Below are 27,152 nucleotides of genomic sequence, written 5' to 3'. Positions count from 1 at the left end.
ATCAAGAAGATGTGGTGCATATACACAATGGAATATTAGTCATTAAAAGGAATGAAATACCGGCATTTTTAGCAATGTGGATGGACCTAGAAATTATCATGCTAAGTGAAGTCGGTCAGACAATGAGACACAAACATCAAATGCTTCCACTGACATGTAGAATCTGAAAAAAGGACAGACTGAACTTCTTTGCAGAACAGATGCTGACTCACAGACATTGAAAAACTTACGGTCTCCAGAGGAGACAGTTTGGGGGGTCGGGGGATGTGCTGAGTTGTGGGACGGAAATCCTATAAAATTGAATTGTGATGATCATCGTACAACTATAAATGTAATAAATTCATTGAGTAATAAAAATAAATAAATAAATAAACCAGTGATAGAAACTCAAAATATATATATACTAAAAGGAAGTGTCATTTTGTGAAACTTTTGCTCAGCTGGGTGTGTGTATGTGTGTGTGTATGAAGTGGGTTGTGATGTAAAACAGTTTTTATCATGGGTCTTGGTCTAAAGAGTTTGAAAAAGATTTCACTACAGTGATGACAGACATTTTCTAGAACAATCTTCTCTCATTCTCTGCTCTCACTCTAAAATTAAAAAAAGAAGAAAGAAAATGCCCTCAAATCCTCTCTTTCTTGCAAGTCCCTTTCCCTTTCATCTCTGGTCCTGTCCTTTGAGAAAAATATACTGATGCAAATTCAGTTCAGCCTGTCTCCCTTCTGTCACCCGACCCCACCTCACCTCCTGTCAGATGTGAGCTGGTTTGTCTCACAAAAGGAGAGCTATTTACATTCAGAGCAGATGAGCCTTCCTGGTGAGGAGATGTCCTGTACATTACAGGGCATTTAGAATCCTTGGCCCCAGACACCAAATGCCAAGAGCTTTCTCCTAGTCCCTGCAATTAAAAATACCCCTTGTCCACTTTTCTGAGTTCTTTCTAAGAAGCTGTACCATCCCCAGTAGAAAGTCTTGCTGCTGGTTCTGGGGTGGTAGAAATAATGGCTGCAGATGTATGAACATATTTTGTCTCAGTCACCTTTGCTTTAAAGTCCTTCCTGCCTTAGGGACTGCAGCTGTGCTATTTCCCCTGTTTGCAACACTCTAAGCCCCCAATTCCCCTATGTGTGTGCACACAGGCAGTCAGACAGACACACACACACACATACCTTGGCCATTTCCTCCACTCGTCCTTCAGGTCAAAGTACCATTCATTTTCGGAGGTCTTACCTGTTAGAAGTTCTTTCCCTTCATCTTACTTTTCACAATTGCAATGCTATTCTATTCCTCATGTATTCTGTATATGACCTGATTCTCTCTTTAATGTTTATGCTCCTCCATGGGGGCAGGGACTGTGGTTGTCCTGTCTTCAGGTATATCCCAATGCTATGTCTAATATCCAAAAAGCAATCCATAGATATTTCTAGAGAGAATGATTTATATATGTTCTCATTTAATATCAGAGCAGGTGCTGATAGACTAATGACCATATCCTAAGGGTACTAAACATTCCTGCTTCCTTTGATGAGAGACTCTCTGCTATCTGTGAAGTGACAGTCTGAGAAAATTTTTGTATAGTTTATTTACAATGTTATGCCAATTTCAAAGTGACTGAATCACTTTGCTATACAGCAGAAATTCTTTTTTTAAATATATATTCTTTTAAAAAATATTATTTTCCATCATGTTCTATCCCAAGAGACTGGATACAGTTTCCTGTGCTGTACAGTAGGACCTCATTATTTATCCATTCTAAATGTAATAGTTTGCATCTATAAACCCCAAACCCTCAGTCCATCCCACTCCTTCCCCTCTTCCCCTTAGCAACCACAAGTATGTTCTCTATGTCTGTGAGTCTGTTTCTATTTTGTAGATAGGTTCATTTGTGCCATAGTTTAGATTCCAGATATAAGTGATATCATATGGTATTTTTCCTTCTCTTTCTTACTTCACCTAGTATGAGAATCTCTAGTTGCATCTAGGTTGCTGTGAATGGCATTATTTTGTTCTTCTTTATGTCTGAGTAGTATTCCATTGTATATATGTACCACATCTTAATCCATTCATTTGTCGATGGACAGTAGCTTATTTCTGTATCTTGGCTATTGTGAATAGTGCTGTAATGAACATATGGGTGCATGTATCTTTTTGAATTGTAATTTTATCCAGATATATACTCAGGATTTGGATTGTTGGATCACACGATAGTTCTATATTTAGTTTTCTGTGGAACCTCCATACTGTTTTGCACAGTGGTTGTACCATTACATTCCCACCAACAGTGTAGGAGGGATCCTTTTTCTCCACACCCTCTCCAGCATTTGTTATTTGTTTTTTTTTTTAGTATAGTTTGTTTGTTTGTTTTGCTTTTTAGAGCTACACCCATGGCATATGGAGGTTCCCAGGCTAGGGGTCAAATAGGAGCTATAGCTGCCAGCCTATGCCACAGCCATAGCAATGTAGGATCCGAGCCATGTCTGCGACCTACACCACAACTCATGGCAATGCCAGATCCTTAACCCACTGAGAGAGGCCAGGGATCAAACCTGCAACCTCATGGTTCCTGGTTGGATTCATTTCTGCTGCTCCATGATGGTAACTCCAGCGTTTGTTATTTGTATAGTCTGAGAAAATTCTGGAGACTTGTCCTAAGCAGGCCTGTCAGCGAGGGGCATGGCAGGAACAGACCAGGAACAGAGACACATTCAATCTAAAAGATCTGCAGAGTATGAAAGGCAGGATTTAGGGAATCTTCCAAAGATTGTGCAGCAACCCAGGGGCTTGAACCAGAAGGAGAAGGTTACCACCTCTAGTATTAAGGGGTGAGGGGAGGTAAAGTTGCCTGACCTTGAAAGAGAAAGTTTTAGAGGGGGCCATCTGACAGGGGCAGGGTGGTGTTTGGCTAAGGAACCTCACCAACCCATGGCGACCCTATTAGAAGTGGGCATGAGAATTAATATGTCAGCTCTCTTTCCTCCTAACCTCTGAGCTCTTGCCAGGGCCTCCCTGAGCCAAACCCAAAGGACAAAGGAGCCCAATGATGCAGTCAGTGTAGGTCAGCCTCCTGTGTGCTCAGTCCATACGCAGCAGGGTAGATAAGGGTGAAGGGTGTTCTCAAGGAGTAGAAGATGACTGAGACAGTAATTAATCTAAGGGGATAGTAATGCTATGGCCTTAAGAGCATATGGATGCCAGAGGCAATGTCCTTGGGCCTAAGTCCTGCCTCTTCTACCTCCTAGTAATGTCACTTCTCTCTGCCTCAGTTTCCTCATCTCTAAAGTGGGAATAATACTGGTGCCCAGCACCTCAAGTTGTGTGGGCCATTGAATATGTTATACAACAGGTCAAGTACTTAGACTAGATTGATACAAGGTGAGTGCTCAATAATCATTAACTCTCATTAGTATTGTCATTTGGGACATTGTCCTCCTAGGCTTGTACAGAAATTTAAAGGAGAGGAGAAAATAAATAAGAAAATAAATGAGAAATTTCTTTGAGGGATGGGGCTTTGCAGAAGCAAATAATGATGGTGGAATTGGTTCCCTGGTGTGGAAAAATCTTCTTCCTCTTTTCCATTATGAGGCTTGACCCCAGCTTTGAAATTTTGATTGCTAGCACAAATTGAGTTTATTTATCTTTTCTCACTTTCAGCACTGTCATCTTTAAAAAGAAATCTATAGGCTGATGGAACCTATCTGAAGGGAGAGATTAAATTAGTTTTCATTTGTTACTTTGAAATATTTTAATCCCCTAAAGAGAAAGATTAAAGCTCTTTACAGAGGCTAGGAGTGTATTTTTTTTAATTAATGTTAATATTCAGCATTTCATGGAATCTTCCTTCATTTCCTGGTGTCAGTGGATAAACAGTTTAGTTGCCCACATCACCACCAGGGGCTATGGTGAAAGAAGTAGGCATGGGGAAAGGACTGAGGGTGCTGGAAAAGAAAATCAGGTAATGAGTCTGCTTCTTAAAGAAAGGCATGAGGGAAGGGAAGGATACTGAGGAGATGTACAAAGCACATCCTGACAAAGGAAGCAGCCATGTTGTGAAAAAAATATACATTTCTATTTAGAGAATCTATAGATTAATTTGACTATAGAGATAGACATCTACAGAGTTAGACATAGGTGCAAAGATACAGATAAATATATAATCTGGATTAACACATTTTATTTATTTATCTTTTTGCCTTTTCTAGGGCCTCTCCCGAGGCATATGGAGGTTCCCAGGCTAGGGGTCTAATCGGAACTGTAGCCACCAGCCTACGCCAGAGCGACAGCAACGCGGGATCTGAGCTGCGTCTGAAACCTACACCACAGCTCACGGCAACGCCGGATCGTCAACCCACTGAGCAAGGGCAGGGATCGTTAACCCACTCGAACCCACAACCTCATGGTTCCTAGTCGGATTCGTTAACAAACGAGCCACGATGAGAACTCCCTAACACATTTTAAATAAGGGCAAAGTGTTTGGAATGAACAGAGAACTCTCTCAAGCATGAGAGACAAGGTCTCAGACTGTCACTACATACCAAATGTTATGATGATTAAATGTGAACAGAGTATTTATGAAGGAACACTAAAACTTGTCAAGCTGCCAATGCCCTGGAGACTTCAGAGAGCACTGAGTTGAGAGTCTAGAAATGTCTGTCTTTGGTTTATTGCCCTTCCAAGACACTGAGTCTTCTCAGCCTCAGATCCTGATTATACTCTCTCACTGCTTATCTTGCAAGGTTTGGATTAGTGACTGTGAAAATCCTTTTAAGAGTATAAAGTTGTATAAAGCACACAGTATATGTTCAAAGTGTAATAATAAGCAAATGATAAGTATCCATTCATAAAGCAGGATTTATTGTGTATGTACAGTGTGTCAGGTATTAGGCTAGGCCCTGGGGATATGGGGGTGACTGCTCTGAGGGAGAGAGAAAAACAGTGCTTGATGTGTAAGAGTGTTGATAGAGATTAGAATTTATTCTAAGATTTTGTTTTAGAGGAGGGTAGAGAAATGGATTCACTTTAGATTAAATCTCATGTGTATGTTAAAAAAATGGAAGGTAACCACTGAAAAATTAGAAAGAAAATATAACTTCCATACTAGCAGTGGAGGAAATAGAAAACAGGAGAGACAGAGGGAGGACTATGCAAAATGCAGGGCAAACAGAAAGCACAAAATAAGATGGTAGAGCAAAATTCAGGTATCTCAGTAATCATAATAAATATAAATGGTCTAAACTTTCCAGTTAAAAGATAGAGACCAAGGATGGAGGATGGGGAATATATATCTAACACATAAAAACAGGAAACATTGAATTGAAATAGATTCCCCCTACCACCACAGGGGTGGATTATAATTGTGTCCAACATTTTTTTATCACTACTTGCATTTCCTACTTTCTCTAGGGACTTCATAATAAAGCTGGGATTGAGGTAAATTTGCTGGGGAGAAACCAAGGGTGGCAGAGAAAAGAAATGAGAGAGCATCAGTTGAGTCAGTTCTGTGCTGGGTGGCTTTGAAAGGGAACAAAAATGTTTAGGATAGAAATGTAATTTCTGGTATAGCCTATTAGTCAAACACTCAAACTGTTGTGTTATACAGACCTGGACTTGGTTTCTAATTCATTTAATCATTCATTCACTCATTTAAATAATATTTATTGAATATCTACTATGTGATAAGAAATTTGCTGGGAAGGTGGTTTAATCTCTCCATGAATTACTTTCCTCATTGTGTATGTTATCTGTTTCTACAATAATGTTATGTATGAACAAGCATAAAACCCCAGTGACATATAGCAATAAACATTTATTACTGCTGACTAGTTTATGGGTAGCCTGGGTGGGAATGCCAATCAGGGCAGGGCTCAGCTAATCTTTCTAGGCTTGCTTAGGGGTTGTGGGTCTCAGGGAGCTGGCTGGTCAAAGATAACCTAAGCTGGGCTTAGTTTTTTCTCATGTGGACTCTTACCTTCCAGCAGGACAGTTTGGGCTTATTAGTGGGCAGGAGTTCAAAAGAGGAAGTAGAAGGTGCAAGGTTCCCTAAAGGGTAGGCTCCTGGCATTCTGTTGGCCAAAGCAAGACACAAGCCAATGTTATTCAAGGAGCAGAGAAGTTGACTCATTTCTTGATGGACAGAGCTGCAAAATCTCATTGCAATGTGAAGTCACATTGCAAGGGCTGTGAGTACAGGGAAAGGAAGCATTAGGGCCATTTTTGTAACCAATCTGCCACAACCATCTTGTTATGCTGAGATAATATTAGCACCTACTTCTTAGAGTTATTGTGAGAATTCAGTGAGATCATGCATATAAAGCAGTGATTTTGAGCCAGGCTTGCAGGAAGTGCTCAGCAAATAATAGCCATTTCTGCTGCCGTTGTTGTTGTGATCATTAATGTTATTATTGTTGTTGATCTGAGTTCTCCTCATCCCTGGGCATCTGCTCAGTGCAGTTCAGAGGTTCAGATCTTTTAGCCAAGCTTTGCTCCTGCATGCCTGATTGCTTTTCCTCTTAATAAAGGAGCAAGTCAGTTGATGGAAAACTTCCTTGATTTTGCGAACACAGATGCCACTGTGTGTTAGCATCCTTTGGCCATTAGCTGTCAAGGCAGCCGGGGCAGAGATCTATTTAAAGAACACATAGGTGCCTTTGCTTTTTGCCATCAAAGCTGTGCCAGGGATAGCGACACATCTGAAACAGGGGAAGAAGGGTCCTGATATGAGACAGACCTTTGTTTGCCATCTGCATTGACTCAGGAAAGAGGAATTAATTGCCTAGTGAGGTTTGGTCTCCTTGTATTAATTAATAATGTTGCAGCCAACTGTTAAAGGTTTGTTATTTGTTTTTATTTGCAAAGGAGAGAGATTGAGCCCCCAGATAGTAATGCCTCCCAGGCCACAGTTTTACTAAATTCTATAGTCATGCTCACAATGCCTCAGCAGGCTGGGTGCTCCTAGTTGAGCTAAGATAAAAGGGATCATTGAGTCTTGTTTTCTTGGGGTTCCTCTTTATTGCCGAGCAAAGAATGGCCAAGATGCTTTTCACCATGTGGGATAAACCTCAACAGTGGTTGTTATTATGGGCCCGATATTAGCCTCCCTTCCAAACGGGAGGCACTGGCATTTGCAAAAAAGAATCTACATTTAGGGAGAAGAGCAAACAACTTATTGATAGAAATCTCCACAAATTTTGATTTTTTAAAAGAAGGGAAACACCTTCTTTTGAGTTCCATCCCAAAACAGAAGAGCCAGAGATGAAATGTGTTTGTGATTCATCAGAAAACAGACAGATTTTATTTCTCTTATTTTTAGAAGTAGCTGTCTAGGTACTGGGTTCTGTCGAATGAGAGGGATTATATTTGGAAATCCTAATTGTGGAGAGGCTTTCTTTAAAAAGCAGCCTAAAGCCAAACTGGATTCCACTGATGCTTCTTTTGTTGTTTCTTTTTTCTCTTTAATCCTTCTGACACTCTGAAAGTAGTTCACACATGAAATTAAAGGAATCCATTTTGTCCATCCTTGATGTTTACTTGACTTTGTAGTTTCTCTCCAGAAGCACCAATCTTATCCTGGGTCATCACTTTGAATAGCAGTATCAGGAAATTTTGAATTCAGTTTTTTAGTTGGAACACTCAATTCAAATAGACTAAAGCAAAACAAAACAAAAAAGGAATGTACTGGCTTACATTATGGATAAGTATAGGAGCTTCAGGCATGGCTGGATCCAGGTGCTCAAATAATGGCAGTGGGAATCGATTTCTCACATTGCTCTCTCTTTTGCATAGATGTCAGTCTCAGGCTGGATGGCAAAGATGCCTCTCAGCAGCTCCAGACAAACACTCTACCAGCTTAGCAATCCAATGTAGAATGTACGCCTTCTTTCTAAGAGCACTAACAGAGGTTCAGATTGGGATCTTATTGGCTTGCATCAGGTTACATGCCCGTCTCTGTACCAAACATTGGCTATTGTGGCCAATCCAACAGATGATCAGTCAGGCTTGGGCATATGCCCACTCTTGGAGTAGAGGGAGGCATCACCTCCATCCAGACCTCATGGACCAATTACGGGGGGTAAGTGATTTACTTGAAAGGCACCCAGAGCCAAAGAAATGTATGCTTCTCAGGCAAAGGTAACAAATGATTTCTGGGATAATATGCTTGTCTGGGTCCTTTAGGAAGCAGTCACCAAGTTGAGATTAAATATGCACAAACTTAATTAGGGGAAACACTTATGGAAGAAAATAGAAAGGGAGCCAGGAAGGCTTGGAGAGCCTGAGTGAAGGGGAAAGGGAAGGTGTCCTAAACTCCTTTGTGTTGTAAAGAAGTTTCAGCGAGGCATCTGGAGCCCTTTCCTGACAGTCTCTGTCAGAGGAGTCCCATGTCTCTCCGATTAGGCCCTTTTAGTATTCCTGCTACATTCAGTTACTGGCTGGGAGTGGCCCTTGGGAAACATGGCCTCGTTTGCACCGATGGATTTGAAAGCACAACAGCTGGGGCCCTCAGTCAGTTAAGCTTCCTGTAGCTGGAGTTTTGTAAGGCACACTCTCATGGCTGCCACAGGTAATAACTCATATTTATAAAGTATATCCTAGATTAAAAGGTGCTATGATAGGTCTTAGCTTACTTAATGCCTATGATACATATAATATTGTCATCACCTTTTTAACAGATGGGAAAGGTAAGACAGGAGAGTTATTGATTTGTCCAAGGCCATTCCACTAGTCAGTGAAGGGCTAAACACAGATCCTGACCATTGCCTCCCACCTATCAGACCCCTTCTGCACTCAGTTGAATAGCATCCCCCAAATTCATATCCACCTGGAACCTCAGAATGTAACCTTATTTAGAAATAGAGTGTTTGCCGATATTATTAGTGAGGTTAAGATGAGGCCATATTGGATTAGGGTAGACTCTAAATCCAGTGTGACTGTTGTCCTTGTAAAAAGAAGAGATGAGGACACAGCCACAGAGGCCGTATGGTGACAGAGGTAGAGATTAGAGTGATGTAGCCTCAAGCCAACGATTACCAAGGATTGTCAGCAACCCTCGGAATGTAGAAGAGAAGCATGGGACAGATTCTTCTCTACAGTCTTCAAGAGAGAGCATGGCCTTGTTGACACCTTGATTTTGGACTTCTAGCCTCCAGAACTATGAGAGGATAAATCTGCTGTTTTAGCCATCCAGTTGGTAATTTGTTAGGGCAGCTCTTAGACACTGACACATCCTCTTAAAAGAACTTGTCACCTCTTTGGTTCTTCTCTCTGTTCATGCTGTGTGATTCTGTCCCCAGCTTAACCGCATGGGCACTACTGATTGGATAAATCCAAAATTACGGAATCTGTGGTTAGTTAGTAGAGGCATAGAAATACTGGGCCAAGAAGACTTGGGTCATAAGAAAATCCAAGGATAATGTCTGAAAAAGAGACATGATATCCTATACCTGCTGATGGGATGTGATGAGAAGGGATTCTTACTCAAAGTCCATAATTCCAGTTTAATCATGAGAGTCATTGGACAAACCCAAATTGGGGAGGTATCATACAAAATACCTGACTATTACTCGTCGAAAGTGTCAAGGGCAGAGTTCCCACTGTGGCTCAGTGGTAATGAACCCAACTAGTATCCATGAGGACATGGGTTCAATCCCTGGCTTTGCTCAGTGGGTTAAGGATCTGGTGTTGCCATGAGTTGCAGTGTAGGTCACAGATGAAGCTCGGATCTTGCATTGCAATGGCTGTGGCATAGGCTGGCAGCTACAGCTCCAATTCGAGCTCTAACCTGGGAACTTCCACATGCCATGGGTGTGGCCCTAAAAAGAAAAAAAAAAGTATCAAGGGCATGAAACATGGAAAGACTGAGAAATTTAGATTGGAGGAGACTGAGATATGATGACTAAATGCAACGTTGGATCCTAGAACAACCAAAAAAGACATTAGTAAAATCCAAATGAAAATAGTTAATGGTATTGTACAAATGTTAATTTCTTAGTTTTGACAAATATGCCATAGTAATGTAAGATGTTAACATTAGCAGAAGATGAATGAAGGGTATATGGGGACTCACAGCTTTTTCTGTAAATGTGAAATATTACAAGATTTTAAAACATTTATTTAAAAGAGAGAAAGACAAAAGGCAGAGAGGCAAAGCAAAGTACCTTAGGGCCATTTAGAGATAGAGAGAAAGTTTGGTTTACCACGTGCCTCTTCCAAATCACATGAGATATGGCTAAATTTCATATTCTATCCTTGGATATATCTGCCCATCCATCTACTTATCTACTCATTCATCCATCCATCCATCCATCCATCCATCCATTCATTCATTCATCTATCCAGTCATCCATTCATCTATCCATCTATCTAACAAATTTGTATTGAGCACCTATTATATGTCAGACACTATTCTAGGTCTTAGGGGTATAGCTGTAAAGGCTCTTAGGTGTCTAATCTCATGGAATGTATATTATAATAAGAGGGACAGACGTCTGTACAATTTAATAACAAACCATCAGATGGTGATCATGGCTATGCAGAAAACCAAAACAGGCAATGAGGGGGAGGTGATCAGAGAAGGGCTCTCTGAGAAAGTGACTTAAGCCAGACCTGAAGGACTGTAAGGAAACCTGCCATGCAAGGAACAGGAAGAAGTGCAGTCCTGGCAGAAGGAATGGATGGTGCAAAGGGTCTGGGATGGGAAAAAGCTTGGGAGTGGCCAGAGGACAAAGCATAGTAAGAGAGGAGAGCATAGTAGATGAGGGCAGAGAGGATGGGGTGGGAGTAGGGGATAGGTGGTGTAGGACCTGTAGGGCAGATAAAACCTTAAAAAAAAAAAAAGTACAGGGGGTACGTACCAGAGGGATTTCAAGAGAGGGAATGACATGTTGTGGTTTGATTTTGAGGATATGCCTTTGGCTGAGTGCAGGGAATGCACTGTAAGGAGCGATGACTGGAGGAGGCAACTGCAGTTTGCAGGTGAGTTGACAATGACCGAGAGGCTGGAGATGGGACTCCATGAGATCCATCTTTAGAGTAAACCTCTCTTTTCACCTCAGCCACTCAGAAGAATTTCTGTTTCTTGCAACCAAATACGTGCTGATTATAACTCAGGTCTTCTGATGCCACATCTCATGTCTCTCTAGTGTGCTGTGAGGTCTTCTGTGAAGTTAGCAAGTTTTTTTGTTAGTACTTACTTTTCTTGTTCCTCATCTCTACCCCTCTTTTCTCCCTTCTATGCAGCCAGCGCTGTCATAACATTTGTCTTTGTGGGGCTTGCTTTGGCCTGACCTCTGAGAAAATGCCTCATTTTCCTCTTCATCCTTTAACACTTATCTGCCCTGTGTCCATTCCATCAAGTTTCTTGAGAAGGATAGGCTGATAAGTATAATCTCAATACAGTTTTCCAGTTAACACTGGCCTTTCAGTGCTGATTTTTTACCGCCTTCAGACTCAGCAGGCATTCTTTGAACACTCACTGTTTACTGAGCTCTTTACTGGGTCTTTCATATGTTTCGATCCCCTTGGATCCTTATAAACATCTAGGAAGATAGATGCCTTTACTCCCATTTTACGGTGAGGATGGAGCACCTCAGACTCTCCTCTTCCTGTCTCTGCAATGAATTATGGTAAAATCAGGTTGAGCCAATGAGGAAAAATGATTTTGTGCATTGATGCCCCTCAAGGTTTACTTGAGAATGACATAAATTCTTATGAAAAGTACCCTCTGGAACTTATCTGGTTCTCCTGAAAAACCAGTAGGCATTTGCAAATGCAGCCAGACTCGTGTCCCCTGTGGCATTCTGTCTCTTTTCTGTGCTAGAATGGGCTGGCGTGAGGTTCCTGGGTTTGCTATCTGAGTGAGCAGGAATATCCCATGTGGCTGCAGCTTTAGAAGAATCAGCTCTGGGGCAGGATGACTTTCCCCCACAACCATCACCCTCATCTTTTCTCCAAGCCTCCTCTTCCATGGGTCCAGATCCATGAGCAGGGCCCTAGCTGAATGGGTAGCCTGAAGTTCTTTCTGATCAATTTCTTTGCAGTTTCCTGGGTGTGGTGAAGATGGTGGAAGGCTCAGTGAGCTATAAGCATCCAGCCCAAAGAAAGAACCTTTTATCCAGGAAATAAATAGCTGACAAAAACAATGTCACTTTTCATTCATTCATCAGCTATTTATTGGGTATTTTTCCTGTACCAGACACTGCATTAGGTGCATAAGATAGACATAGTCCCCTGTCCTCAAGGAAATGGCATCTGGATATAACCAGCCACACTGGCATTGATTTTCTGGAATGAGGGTCTAGTCTCAGTCCTTCTAAACTTGTTCACAGAGAGCAACATCTGAAAGACATGGGGCGTCTTGTAGAATCCATTTACTACTGATATATTCCCTTTAGGATAACTAAACCTGAAACATAGGGTGGTTGTATGTCTCCCTCCCCCAGGCCGGGGATCACAGGGAAACGAGATAGGCTGTTATGGTGGCTGGATTGTATGTACTGGGGGCAGAGAAGAAGAAGGTCCAACTGTGTTGGAAGGAGTTGGGAAAGGTTCTTAGCAGTTCCAGACCCAAGCAGGCTCTTCAGTATTTGCTCAACACAAACATGGTACTTAAAAGTATGGGCTCTGATGTCAGACAGAAGTGGGTTGAGTCCCTGCTTGGTTACTTGCTCATGTGTGAGTCTGAACAAATACCTTATCCTCTCTGAGCCCCGGTCTTCTCATCTGAAAAATGGAGATCAATCCTAGGATTTATTTTCCAGTATTGCTTAGTTATTAAGCAATACCCCACATATAAAGAACTTTGCTAAGATCTTAGGAAATTGCTATTATCATCCTTTATAAATTCTGGGATCAGACTACCAGGGATCAGAAAAGAGAAACTTCACTCTGGACTGGTGTAGTCAGAGAGGTCTCCCTGGAGGAGGTGATCTCTGAGTCTCTAAGCTTGGCAAGAACAGGGATGGTATTACTTTTGTATCATTCTTTATCCCTAGCGTCTGGCATATAATTGGTTCTCAGCATGTTTTTTGAGTGAATAAGTGAATGATTGGCCAAGACTTTGAAGGAGGGATGTAATGTGCATGTAGAAGGACCTTTCCAGCATTTCTTTCTTCCCAGGGACCATATTTATTAATGAGGTCAAACTATATATACCACTTTCTAGTATTTTTTAAAATGTAGAGATTACACATTGTGAGGGTTATACCAAAACTATCATGGCGTGGAGCTGCTTCACCTCCTTTGGTATGGAATATGATTTATTAAAAAGAAAAACCCTCCTGTTGTTGGACATTTAGATTGTTTCCAATTTGTCATCATTATAAGCAATGCCATGATGACAATCCTTGTACATTCATCTTATTATTTCTGTAGGTTAAATTCCTCAAGAGCGTCTCATGGGTCAGCATGGTAGGTGTATAAAACTTTTAAGGTTCTGCATGCAGAGTGCGAGATCACCTCCAGGAAGGCTGTGCCATTGTACCTTGCTACCCACCCATCAGCTAATCTGATCACGAGTCTGCTTCCTGAAAGTCACTCTCTCACTATTTCCATAGCACTTTTCACTCCTGGCCTGCTTGACCAAATGGGATTGATGGGGAGAGCTAGCCTCTTCCTTTTGGAAGCCTGCTGGATATCTGTCGTGTCATGTTAGGATTACATAAGTGTGATGTTGAGAAATCTCCTTAGAGGAGATGCTCCCAGATGTTGGAGCAAGTACTGGCTCAGGGAGGGAGAGATGCTTGGGGCACTAAGAGGTTGGTCACGTGGCATGCCTCCCTGCCACCCACCCGCTTCCCTGGTCTCCTGTGGAGGTAACCTTGTTCAACCTCTCCCCCTTCACATACACAACAGAAATAAGTGTCCTCTGTAGTTATGCATTTCACGGCTCTTTTAAAGTGCTCATCACACTGTTTTATAATCTGGGGATCTCTTTTCTATTTCTCTGGTTGGCCTGTAGCATGGAAGGGTAGAATCTTACTCATTTCCGTATCCCCAGAATTTGACAGAAAGTAATGATTAAAAATAAATAAATAAAATGAGAATAATAATAATAATAACTAATGTGTTGAGCCCTTACTATGTACCAAGCCTTTTACATATTGTATCTCATCAAATGATTCCCATAAAGGTATGTTGTAGGTATTATTATTTACACATGAGGCTGCTAAGGCTCAGAGAGGTGAAGTGACTTGCCCAAGGTCACACAGCCAGTGAGTGAAAGAAGTGGGACTCAAGGCTAACTTGCTCTTAGTCATTCTTCTAGATGCTTGGTGAATATCTGAGTCACTACTGGAGGAGCCAGCTTTCCATTTGCTCTCTCCCAATATGAACCAGACTAGGAGATGCTGACAGATCTCTGTTCCAGCAGAAGTGAGGAATCTCATTTATTTATTTCCAGGGAGAAGCAGACTGGGATTTTGAGAGGGTCTCCTTAGAGGCGTGCTTTGAAAGACCTAACCGGATATAGTTCTGCCTCTCGTGATCTCCCCACCTACAGTCAGTGCCTGGGATCCCTCCATAATGGATTCATTCTTTAAAAAAAAAAAATCAGAGCTTAAAACTTCTTATGAAAATGTGGATTCTTCCAGCAAATGTCAGCCCCCTCCATCCTTCACGCCTTGGTGGGCGTCAGGACAGCTGAGCTTTTTTCTCAAGCTGCTCTTCCTTACTCTACTCTTTTCTTCCCACTTATCCAAATTCAGCTGGTTCAAATCTCACCCCTCAGAGTTTCCTGGCTTCTCTTAGCTTGTTCTGCTCTCTGTCTGGGCAAGGCTCTAGCATTGATCATCTGGGGTGATGACCTAGCCCAGGTCCTCACAAAAGTATTCAAGGATAACAATATCTTCAAGATATGGGGCTCCTTGCAGAATCCCACCAACTGCTGACATGTCCCATTTATGATAACTAAACATGCAATTTCGGGTGGTCACATGCCCCCTTCCTGAGATTACAGTAAGATAAAAGATACAAGCATCAGATGGTCTAAGAATAACTCACTTATTCAACATTGACCAAATGTCACATTGGTTCTGGGCCCTGAAACCTTAGAGATACACAAGACTGAACTGTGTTCCTGCAATATCTAGTCTGATGAGAGAACAAGTTACAATGTAGGCTGGACCCAGGGGGAAGGTTAGGCTACACTGTAGGGGCTCAGATGAGGGAAAAACATTTGCCCGGTCTTCAGTAAGTATTATTTATTTATTATAGACCAGAAGCAGATTTTGGATGGGATCTGAAGAGGGTATTCTGCATGCTTCCTTTATTGTCTTGGCATTAGACTGTGCTTCTAGATTTTCTGGAGTAACTGGGAAACAGCCCCACTGAGAGATACAGTTGTTAGGAGTGGGGAGTGGTTAGGTAAATCCAGCACACTAAGAGGACTGATTCAGGGCAGATTATGCTATTGAGGTGCTGGAAATAAAGGAGAAAAATCAAATTTATTCTTGCCTCACATTACATCAACTTAAGTATATTTGCACTGAAGAAAACATTGTGTCACTACTTGAAGTGGAAATACATTTTTCTAATGCACTTTAAAATAGATATGTAACATTGAAACCTTAAAAATGTGGCCATACGCCACCTAACATCATCTTTTGTATCCCAGTTTAGCACCACCCTTTGGAAAATGCCTCTTTTCAGTACTAATCACAACACAAAAATAAACAAAGATGATACACTTAGGACTTCCCATATACCAGGCACTATTCTAAATGACTTACATCTGTTAGCTAACGTGATCCTGATGACAACCATATGAGGACGTACTGTTATTATCGCCACCTTACTGATGGGGACATTGAGGCACGGAGAAGTTTAGTAACTTCCTCCACCCACAAGTTTGTGTGCAGTAGAGCCATATTGGAACCTGGGTAGCTTTACCCTAAAATCTGGCCTTTTAACCATTTCATTATACTGTCTCTGCTGATGTTTCTTCCTGCAACACCTGTGGTAGTTTGGGCTGGATGCTTAACTACATTCCTCGAGGAAGTAAAAGTTAAGCACACAGCAAACAGTAGGTGCCTAATAAATGGTAGCTGTTATTTGTTATTTAAAGAATACAAAACTTGTCCAAATCCATTAGCTCAATGATTTGTCCTAGCCATATTGGCAAGTAGGTGGGAAAGGTGTTGCGGTCCCATTTTACAGTTGAGGAAACTGAGGTTCAGAGCATGCAAGTAACATGCCCATGGTCACACAGCTGCTGAGTGGGGGAGCCAAGGATCAAGCTCAAAACACCAGAAGGCAAGTCCAATTTCTTTCCTTAGAAAGCCTTGCCTGATAACACTGAATTGACTGATTAATAAATAATACTTGTTAACTTGTCTTAAAGGCATGTCTTGCCAAGACCTGCAGCACTGTCTCTGTAATTACCCTAGTTTCTCCTAAGGGGGCTAATGGCTTCCCCAAGACTTGCCCCTTTCCCAGTGGGACAGAATTTGTTGGAGCACATAGGCCAGGCTCAGGGTCTCAGAAGTTTTCTCTCTCTTTCTCTTTTAGCTCTTTCTCTCTTTTTCTTGCTCTCCTGTCTCTCTCCTCTCTCTACTTGTTTTGTCTTTGATTGATCCCCTATGATGAGTTGTACTCCTGGAAAGCTGCCCTGTGACATTTCTTCTCTTTTGTGTTCCTGATGATAGCATTCCCCTGGAGGCTCTTAAAAGAGAAGGAGGGAGTGAATAAAGCATGTCATGCCCTGACAGTGCCATCCAGCGACAGAGCTTGACAGTCTTGGCCTGATGCTTGGAGCATGAAGCTTTTCTCTTGTAGGACCTCCTGGTTTGGAACAGGCAGTGAAATGATTGAAGCACGGGGTTGTCTGGCCAAGAGGGAGCTCAGTTGTGATTCCTAAGGCGTGTTTGCTATGGCCTTCTCATTGGAGAGTCCTCTGGCAGAGTTGCTGTATTGGTGTCCCATGGCTGCTATAACAAATAACAAACTTAGTGGCTTAAAACAACGCGGGTTTGTTATCTTACAGTTTGGGAGGTCAAAATATTAAAATCAAGGTGTTGGCAGGACTGTGCTCCTTTTGGAGGCTCTAGGGGAGAATCAAATTCCTTGGATTTTCTAGTTTCTAGGGGTTATCCTCATTCCTTGGCTTGTGGCCCCTTCTTCCATCTTCAAGGCCAATAACAGAGTCTCTCTCTCTCTCTCTCCCTCTCTCTTTCTCTCTCTCTCTCTGTCCCCTGCACTCCATTATCACTTAGCTTTTCTGACCTCTCTCACCTCCCTTTCCCCTTATAAGAATTTTTATGACTACATTGGGCTCACCTAGATAATTCAGGGCAATCTCTTTATCTCAGGATCCTTCACTTAATCATAACTGTGAAGTCCTATTTGCCATATAAGGTAATATGTTCACCACTTCTGAAGATTAGGATGTGGACATCTTTGGGAGCCATTATTCTGTTCCACTTGCCAAGTGAAATGAGAACATTTGTTTCTTTCCAGGCTATCTCAGCTCCCATTCTTGGGAGACAGTAGAGCATGTGGGCCCTGAGACAAAATGTTCATATTCACACCTTGCCTTTCACCCTCTTCCTAGCTGTGTTACCTTAGGCACATCACCTGGTCTCTCTGTGTCTAATTTCCTCATTTTTGATGGGCTAATAATATAGTACAACTGCAATGCATTGTTATAAGTCATGAATAGTCCTGGGGTGATAAAGCATGTCACCCCTGGTGAATTATAAACACCCAAAATAAATGGGAAAGACGTTTATAATTAGGATGCCATATATCGTAATAGTTGTGAATTCACAGCATTCAAATACCAGTGCTACTACTTGTGAACTAAAGGGCTAGTTGTTTCAGGCATCTGAGTGTTAGTTTTCTCATTTATAAAATGGAAATAAAATGATTACCTTCTTAACACATAGGATTGTTGTGAGGATAAAATAATAATATGGTGCAGACAAGTCAACCAGAAAACAATGGATAGCTTTTGTTATAGCCATCACCACATCATCACTGCTTGTTTACTCTGAGGGCGATGGAAAGTCTTAATGGGCTGCCTCTGGCCTCAGCAGAACAAAACAGGGCAGCTTGTTGAATCCAGGGCCCTGAGAAATCCTTTTGCAGTTCTCCATCTTTGAGAGGATCAGAGCCTGGCTGGACTCACCCTTGGGTGTCTGGTTTCCAGGTGTCTCTCTGCTGCAGAGCTGTCAGAGCTAACGGAAGCAGCTGGTTCTTTGAATGAAGAGTTCTCCAAAAGCTCTCAAGCCAGAAGAGAGGTTTGGAGACGGTGGCCAGGGAGGTGGAGAGGGTGGGGGCAAAAACCCCCTGAGAAGGCTAGTTCCTAGACGGCATGGTCACCAGGGAAGGCGCAGTGCTCTGGTTTCAACCATATTATTATTTTTTAATTTTACTGCAAAGCTCTGTTCCAATGAAGGCTTGGGCAGATGCCCAGTATGCAAAACATTTAAAAGCACAAGTGCTCAGGTTGAAAACAAGGGAGGTAGAAGTCAAACAGGGGCCTCTTGAAGGAGCAATTTGAGAAAAAGCTAGCAGGGTGGCAAAAACCCAGGCCTTGGAGCCAGACAGATCTAGGATTTGCATCCCTGCTGTGTTACTCCTTGCCTGTGTGAGCTTTGAGGCTTTGCTCATCTGAGTCTCAGTCTTATCAATTGAAAAATGGGACAAGAATAGCTCCTACTTCATGTAGTTATGAGGGCTGAAGGCAGTAACTGAGTAACTGCTCAGTATAGGTGGTCTAGACTTGTAGCAAGGGGTAGTTATTTTCATTCCTTCAGGGTGATCTGAATTCATGATAGACCCTCCCAGAATATGTGCCTAATCCAAGGGAGCTGTGAGGTGAGGGGTAAACATTCCTTGGTACTGGGAGCCAAAAGGCCTGGGAATTAATTGGATTCTGACTCCACCACCAGCATCCTTTGTGACTTTAGTTCCTCTCTATGCTTCTTGATATTTATTTACTATATGTCTGACACTGTTTGGAAGCTAGAACACAGGTTCTAGCATCTGAAAGGCCTGAGTTCCAGACTCAGCTCTGCCACTTTCTAGCTCTTTGGCCCCGGGCAAGTCACTTGTCCCTCTCAGTTTCTCCATATGTGTAGTGAAGACTTTGAACCTATGTCATAGGGTCTTCCTAGAAAAGATTCAATGAGGTCCTGCCAAAAAAGTGTAGAATGCATTTGAACTTGACTTTGAGAGAGACATTCTGAAGCATGGGCTTTGGAATCATACAATCCCAGGTTTCAATCCTGTGTCTGCCACTTAACAGTGTAACCTTGTGCAAGAGACGTAATTTCTTGGGTCTCAGTTTCTTCATCTGTAAAGTGAGAATAATGATAGTACCCTCAAAAGGTACTGGTAAAGATTCAAGGAGATGACACCTGTGAAGTTCCTAGCAGAATGGCTGGGATCTAGTTGGTTCTCAGTAAATGAGAGCTGCCATCACCACCACCACCATCACCATCATCACCACAAGTCTATCACCACCACCATCCTCATCACCATTATCATGAGCATCTATAAAGTGAGGTTCTAAATGGTCTCTAATATCCTGACATTTTAGGTCCTACTTTATAAGGAGCGGAGGCAGATTAAGTGACAAATATGGTAGCTCACCCTGGGCCATCTAAGTGGGATGGTTTTGAGGAGTGTCACCAGTAAAGAGTTCCAGTTCACTTTGCAGAGAAGTTCTAACCAGATCTGGGTCTATTTGAGATTTCCTATCCTTTCTTCACAAGAAGCAGGAATAAGACCCTTGAAATCTGGAACATTGGAAGCCATGAGAATCAATTTCTCTTTGTATATTTCTCCTTTTAATGATTTTATTTTCTTGTCCATATAGTTATTTCACTTCAGAAGATTAGTCTGGATCTTTTGGGGACAGGTTTTTAGCCAGGGCTCAATTGTCTGGTTTAGACCTCTTATAATCTCCTAACATCATCCTATTCAAACCACAAGCCAGAAAGGTTAGGCTGGCACATACCATTCTGGATTGACTGTCAATTACTTTCTCCTTTTGGAAAAACATTTGAATCACAGGACATATTATGGATCATGAGATTATAGAAGCCCACAACTAGGTGTTCTTATTGTTGCTTTTTAACCTCTTGCTTCCTATCTTTAGGAAAATCAGATAGCAACATGCTCATTCTGCAGATGAGACTTGAAAACATTAAGTGACTTTTCCAAGGTTGTATGGGGGCTAGACCTGATTCCAGAAACCTGTCAAGTGCTTATTCAGCCAAGCCATTTTGCTCCATAGAAATTTCCATTTCCTAAGCCTCATCTTCCTGCTCTGAATTCCAAGGCACTAAGGCACAGGTCAGAAATCTGCAGTGAGCAGTGACAGGTCAGCTGGGCTGATTTTGAGAGGGGGGGAGCCACTTGGAGGCTCCCACGCTGGGGTCAAACTCTTTTCTGAGCAGAGACAGCAGTGAAGGTCTGGGGGCGTGTGTGGGGGGGAAAGGGGATGTGAAGTTACAGCTTTTTTGCTCCAAGAGTGAGCGACAAGATTAGAACAAGTGTGTGGTAGGTAGGCTGTCACTGACTTCACTGTGTGATGTCAAGAAGTCCTATATCCCCGCCTCCCCTGGACTCTCCTTCTTCTGCTCTAACCATCCAATAACTTAACTTCTCAGCCTGAGGGTTCGCTTCGCGCCGATCTCCTCCGCCGCCGCATTTTAGCGCTGTCCGCGGTGCTGATCGTCAATCTCCTGATTGCCGTTTCGACCAGCTGAATCTCTGGGCGCCCAACCTCTCCTCCCTGCCTCCCACCTCTCTTTCTCCAGGCACTTCACGCATAAATCACGGGTGGAAGGCAGGCTTGGTTCCCCCTGCGCCGGGAATCTGCTGCCCCCTTCCTTGTTCACACAGGGTTTTGCAGCAGTGGTGGCAGCCGCCACTGATTCCAGCACTGGGGAAACAATTGATTCGTCTATTGCCAGCAGCCCAGAGTTGCCTACGCGGACTACAGAGAGAAAGAGAAAGAGAGAGAGAAGGGGAGAGTAGAGGGGAGAGAGAGAGAGAGAGAGAGAGATCGAGATCCACAGAGCAAAAACCTTCATCCATGTGGAGGACAGTCTGAGGGAGCCACTGTCTTTACCTTGTCCACTGACTGGTCTGAGTTTTCTCATCTTCTGGCAGTGGTATTTCTTTTCATCTTGGTCCTGACTGATTTAGGGGTAGTGGTGTGTGTGTGTATGTGGTTGCTTTGATTTTATTTTGGGAAGAGTAGGAGAGTCAAATGAACAATTTTCTTGCAGGCACCTCCGCTGAGCTTTCAAACCAAGTCATTGGGAGTTAGCATCTTCCCACCCGACAGGGAAGAGAGGAGTTGGCAAGAATTTGGCTCACCCATTCCCCCTGCAATCCTCTGGTGAGGTGGTAAGTGATATTCTTCTCAATTGTGCAAATGGGCTGGGGGTATTGGAATCCCAGTAGTGATGAGGTGTGTTCATGAGCTGATGGGATAGAGGGTAGGTGGGAGGTGAGGGCTGTTGAGGAATGACCACATTTATTTGCCCACATTCTGCAGTGTTTGATTGCCTAAGTGGCACCCCAAAGCCAAATGAGATTTCGGCTGACTGCCCAGGGTGGGGGTAAAATATGCTCATGTTTTAGGCAATGTGATCAAAATTGTGGCTTCTTCCCAGTTTGTTCTCTCCCTTGCAGCAGAAGCTGTGGAAAGTAGCCGGCAGTTGTCTGAGTGAATTAACCCTTTGTGGGACTGGCCAGCCTGGCATGGAGGGTCTCCAAGTGTTCTGATCTCGGAGGGGGCACCTTGACCCTGGCTGGGAGATAGTCACCTAACACTGGGAGGTTAACCCTTGCTTAGGGTAATCTAGGCATACCAAGTGAGACTGGCATAGGACTGGGCTCAGATTGTACTATCTTCCAGGGACAGCTGAGTAATTTAATTGTACTATTGTTTTTTTTGTTTTTTGTTTGTTTGTTTGTTTTTTGCAAGCTTGGCTGTTCTAAGCTTCCTGGGATGAGAGACCTGGGAGACCACATTTTTCTTGGAATGAGTGGTCAGGCAGGCTAGAGGGGAGCAGCCAGCTGCCTGCTGAGCAGATAATGTTTTATTTTCACAGGTGGTATAACCTGTAAGTGATTATATAGAGGGTGCATCCTGGTGCCAGCCCAGGGGACTTCATCCTTGAGCCTATCCAGAGTAGAGAAAGAAGGGAATGAGATTTGTTCAGATTCTGGGGAAGGGCTCCAGGCTTCAGATCTATTCCAGGGCAGATTATACCTGCTCTAGTTTCTTTATTCAGATGAGATAAGCCTCACCAACCTGTTAGTGAGTGGGAAGGGGAGGTCCTTTGTAACTGAATCCAAAACTCACATTTAATTTTAAATGCCTTTGCTGCTAATCTGTAACCTATCAAAGGGGGATTTTCTCTGCTTCCTTCTTTGATTACATCTACCTTTCTGGAAATGAATGTCCTTATTTTTAGCATCTTTGCTATTATCTCAGGGGCCACTTCAGTCTTCTGCTCCCCCAAGGATTTCCTCTTTCAGTTCTTATTCTTAGAGGTGGGAGGAATAAAACATCAGCTGCAGAGACTGGCAAGCGTAAGCAGAGCCCACTCAGTCATTTTCTCCAACCCCAGAGCCAAGTGGGGACAGCAGAATCCTGGGGTGTATGACTCCTCAGGCAGGACATGTGAGGCAGGGGTGGGGGTTGCTTGGTGGTTAGTATCAAAGATTTGGTCCTCAAAATCCTCGGCTTTCCTTGCTAGGTGACCTTGAGTAGGAAGTTGCCTTAGTTTCCTCCATGGGAAGCCTAAATGTGAATGATGAATGTGGGGAAATTTGGTTCAAATAAGGAGCCACAGATCTGTCCATGGGTGATATTTAATATATTGAACTTCGGCACTAACTGGTCAGACTGGACCGTGGCTGGGGTGTTGGTTTGGGGATCTTAGGGGTCTCCTGATGTGCTGAGTGTTACCTCTTTAATTGCTGGATTATGGAGGGGTTTAGGGAGACAGGGAGTATCAAGGGAGCCACAGGGACCTCAATGCAATATAACCATCCAGGAGAGGAGTATTATAATATTTTATCAAGTGGTTCAGCCATGCAGTAAGTGCCAGCCCACCAGAGGTAGCTGGGACTGGGCTATCTACATATGGGTGCTTTTTGAACATCTGCTTGCTGCCTCCCAGCCTTACCTCCTTGGGGGTGGCTAAGATCCAAGAGGCTGCCCTCCCTCCTCCCTCATCACATTTGAATTGGTGCATTGTGGTGCACCAGGGAGAGGGAAACAGAAGCTTCTGGAAAGAGCCTTGGGCTTGGATCAGGAGACCTGGATTGCAGCCCCAGCTGCATCTCCCTTTCTGGGCCTCAATTTCCCTATCTGTTCAATGAGGTGGTCAGTCTAGGTAACCCCAATGCTCCTTTCAACTCTGAGGTTTCATGACTATGTGATGAGTGTGTATATGTGTATGTGCCCATTCATACTTCCAGGAAGGGTTACCACTGTGTTTGGGAATTTATCATATGTGTTGAAGAGATTTTGTTTGGGTGAATCAGGATGGGAATGGTCTCTTGTGAGAACTTTGCTAGGTTTCTAGAATCCTGTGCTCAGCTGGAGAGGGGTCTTCTTTGTTTATGGCTTCAGTTGTGTGAATGTACAGCTTTTGCAGCACTTGAAGGCCTTGTAGAGATTTATCCCAGGGAGGCACCCAGGACCTCTTTGAGAACATCTACTCTGAAAAGATGCATATACTCTATAGCCCACCTGAGCACTTTGAGTTCAAAGCCTCTGATCTGGTCTGAGACTTCAGGGGGCCCAGAGAGGGAAAGCAACACAGTAAGTCATGCACAGCAACATACAAATCTAGCATTATGAAGACAAGACATTATGTGCTCATTCCTGGCTTCAGCAACCCCTATTCCACCCCCAGCCCCCCTACTTCCAGCCTGGGTGTGGAGGGAGGACTTTTAGCAGCTCCTCTCCATCCTGTGCTGGTGATCAGGAAGCATAGCTGTGGAGACAAATGTGGACATTTCCTTTCTCACTGGTGGGAGGAAGGCAGCAGCCAGAGAGTCTGCAGTCCAAAACTGCCTGGGAAGTCAGTCTCCCCTCATTGCTCTGCCTTTTCTCTTTCTTGCTGCCTGGAGTACATCCTGGCTGCCTGTCCAAGACTGTGGATCTGGTCAGAGTGACTGCTTTGGGGGGTTATTTGTAAGATGTGGTATTTACTCTTTATTTAACCCTCTCTTCCTCTCCTCTCTCTGTGAGTCAAAAGAGAATGTGTGACTTTCTAATAAAAACCACCATGACATATGGACCTGTCTTCTGCTCTTTATCCCCTTCGAGTGGGAAGTTGGTCATAAATACAGACAAATCAGGAGTTGATGTAAAGGCGAGGGGAAGCGAACAGCGTGGTTTATTTCTGTTAAGCACTGTAACCTGGGATAAAAATAAATCCAGGACCCAGAAGTGGTGGGCTGGAGCTGACGAGCTTAAATTATTCAGCTGCCACCCCAGGATGGAGATCCTTGCTGTGCTGGGAGAATGAATGAGGCACCACAGAAATAGCCCCCTCTCCTTCCTGTTCCCCACCCCTGTCTGCTTCTTTAACCAGATTTTTGAACCTCCAAGATCTGTAGGGTGGGACCCTGGGAGCAGCCAGACCTGAGATTGAATCCTGACTCCAGTGCTTCCTTGCTGTGTGTCTTCAGGCAAGACCCTAAACCTCTCTGAGCTTCATTTGCCCTAAGTAACCACAGTGTGGTGGTTAAGAGTGTGGGCTCTGAAAATGAACCAATTGGGTTTAGATCTTGATTCTAGCACTTTCAAGTTATATTATGTCACCTCTCTGCACTTCAACTTCTCCATTTTTAAAGTGAGGATAATAAAAGAACTGTGAAAATTTTGAGTTACTGCCTGGAGAGTGCTTAGTCTGAGCCTGTCAAGGACTAAGCATCCAACAAATGTGAGCAATGGGGATGATGTTGGAGATCGTACCAGTGAAATCACCTCTGACAGAAACAAGACTAGGGTGAGATAGACGAAGGTGAAATCCTTTGTGCCAGGGATGCAGCTTTGGGTCCCAGGAGAGAGAGAATGTGCCTTGGAGACAGGAGACTTCCAGTCCCACTTACTCCCTATGTAGTCTTTGTGCAGTTGCTGAGGGTCCCTGGGCTGTAGTTTATTCACCCACGAAATGGGCATAATGATCTCCTTTCTTTAAAGCCTGTGAGGCCCCATGAGGCCCCAAGGAAACAGGGCCTCAGTGAGTATAGCGGGCAGGCTGTGGAGGAAGGCGTTCAGGAGAAACCTTCCGACTACTTAGGCTTTTGTGCCTCCAAATCCTTGGGAGGCTTTTGCTGAATCATCTCAACTCACCAGCTCAGAGCCTGAGGATTTTTCCCAGGAGACCTGTGTTTTCCCTCCCTTCCCTGCTATGGTGCCTTCCCTGTCATGGTGCTCCTGCATACAGCTCCTGAGATGCTATAAGGATAGATCCTTAAGGGCCAAGGCTGTGCCATCTCCCTTTTTGGAGTCTCGTTTGACACACAGCTGGTGCTCAGCAACAACTTGCATGAATGAATGAATGACACCTTGATGGTCTAGTGAACAGATCAACATAGGGAGGGGAGGTACCTTTGGTTTATGATCCAGCCGGAGGCCTGCATGCAGTAGGTGCTTAATTAGTGTTTGGTGATTATGATGAGTCATTGGTGAGGAGTTTAGAAGGGCTTGGCTTTTCATCTCAGATCTGCACAGGCAAAGGACTGACCCCTCTCTCCTCCTGCCAGAGCATTAATTGACATGTATTCATGCATCATACATTTATTGGATACTTATAGTATGCCTGGCGCCATGGTGGGCACTGGAAAAAAAAATGATGACAAAAACACAATCCCTTTGAGACTTAGATAAATAAGTGGCTGCTTACACAGTGTGATCTTTGGGGAGTTAGTACCAATAGACTTCCTTAGTTACCCTAAAACACTCAGCTCACAGACTTGTGAAATTCCATCTTTAACGTTTTGTTCTTTGTCTTCAGGCTTTGCTCTTGGATAAGGAGCAGATGCTTTGGGGTGAGATAATGCAGCTTTATTAGTCATTTACACTTTAGTGAGGAGAGGTTGTAAAATCCTTTCTGAAAAAACGAGAGGAGTGGGTTTTGGGAGTGGAGAGTGGACTTTTCAGGCTAAGCTTGCAGTCTTACCTGAGAGGGCAAAAGACAGAGAAAGACCAACATTGCTGGTTTCACATTCAGCTGTAAACCTCTCAATGCTCAAGAGACTGATGAGCCTGAATTGGGTGGTTTATCTAACTCAGTACTTCTCAGAGTGTGGTCCTCACCCACCACCTCACATCGCCACCCCCAGCAGAATCAATATCACCTGAGAACTTGTTAGAAAGGCAAATCCTTGGGGTTATACTCTGGACCTGTCCCATCAGAAACTCTGAGTACAGGACTCTGGGATCTGTGTTTTCATAAGCCTCCACTGATATAGATAAAGGAGTGTTTAAATGCAACCTTTACAGATGTTGTAACAGTTTACAGATGTTGTAACAAGTTCCCCCAAGTGGCTGAAAAGCAGGCCTCCTGCCTCCCCAGCACACACATTTCATGTGGGAGCACAAACTGGACCTAGCAGAGTTGACCCTATTCCCTGCTAATTTGAGTGCCTCCTTTCTCAGGTAGGACCCAGGGATTCAGGTTATAGGGTGGCTTATTGTCAAGGTGGCAAAGATGAGCCCTCCAGCCTGGCCAGGCCTTTGGTGCTTGAGGGAACAGACCTGATTCCTCTTATGTCAGCTCAGCTTCCCATTTGGGCCAGGGAAATGTGGGAGACCACGGTGCAGTGCTGAGACACCAGGCTGCCATCTGCAATGTCACTGTGGTTTCTTCGAAGTAATTGTCTTGCTGTCATTACTTCTAATGACATAATGCATGCTTAAATCTCATTGTAATGGAGCTGTGTCAGACTCTGGCTTAGGAATCCAGCTAGTGAGCAAGATAACATGCCTCAGGAAGCTGAGGTTTTTGCCCACCCCATGCAATTAATCAACAAGAGGAAATTCATCTGACAGCATCATAATGATGTTTGGTTTGTGAAGGATTTATTTGGAAAGCGGGAGGAAAAAAAAAAATCTCTCTGCATCTCTTAATATAGTCTTCATTCAGCTGCCTTTTTCTTTTTCATTTTTGCCTTTTCCT

The 27,152-nt window shown here is 43.4% G+C and overlaps 1 protein-coding gene and 1 pseudogene across 5 annotated transcripts in view; one reads left to right on the top strand and one right to left on the bottom strand.

The window, feature by feature from the left end:
* RPH3A (rabphilin 3A) overlaps window positions 1–27,152 on the top strand; it is a 294,958-nt gene that overhangs the window by 172,399 nt on the left and 95,407 nt on the right. The window contains exons 1-2 of one of the 5 annotated variants that reach the window (XM_003483431.4): window positions 20,490–21,110; window positions 21,228–21,348. The exons of 2 other annotated variants lie outside the window; for them this stretch is intronic. The gene's annotated coding sequence lies outside the window, so the exon portion shown is untranslated. Of the gene's footprint in view, window positions 1–20,489; window positions 21,111–21,227; window positions 21,349–27,152 lie in introns of those variants that run through there. 2 more of the 5 variants (XM_005670697.3, XM_021072396.1) reach the window with 2 other exon arrangements.
* The window catches only part of LOC110256675, a 174,434-nt pseudogene that overhangs the window by 119,723 nt on the left and 27,559 nt on the right, over window positions 1–27,152 (bottom strand).

This window comes from Sus scrofa, chromosome 14 (assembly GCF_000003025.6).
Source record: "Sus scrofa isolate TJ Tabasco breed Duroc chromosome 14, Sscrofa11.1, whole genome shotgun sequence".
Taxonomy (NCBI): Eukaryota; Metazoa; Chordata; class Mammalia; order Artiodactyla; family Suidae; genus Sus; species Sus scrofa.
The sequence above is the reverse complement of the archived record's forward strand: the minus strand, read 5'-3'. Positions and strand labels throughout refer to the sequence as shown.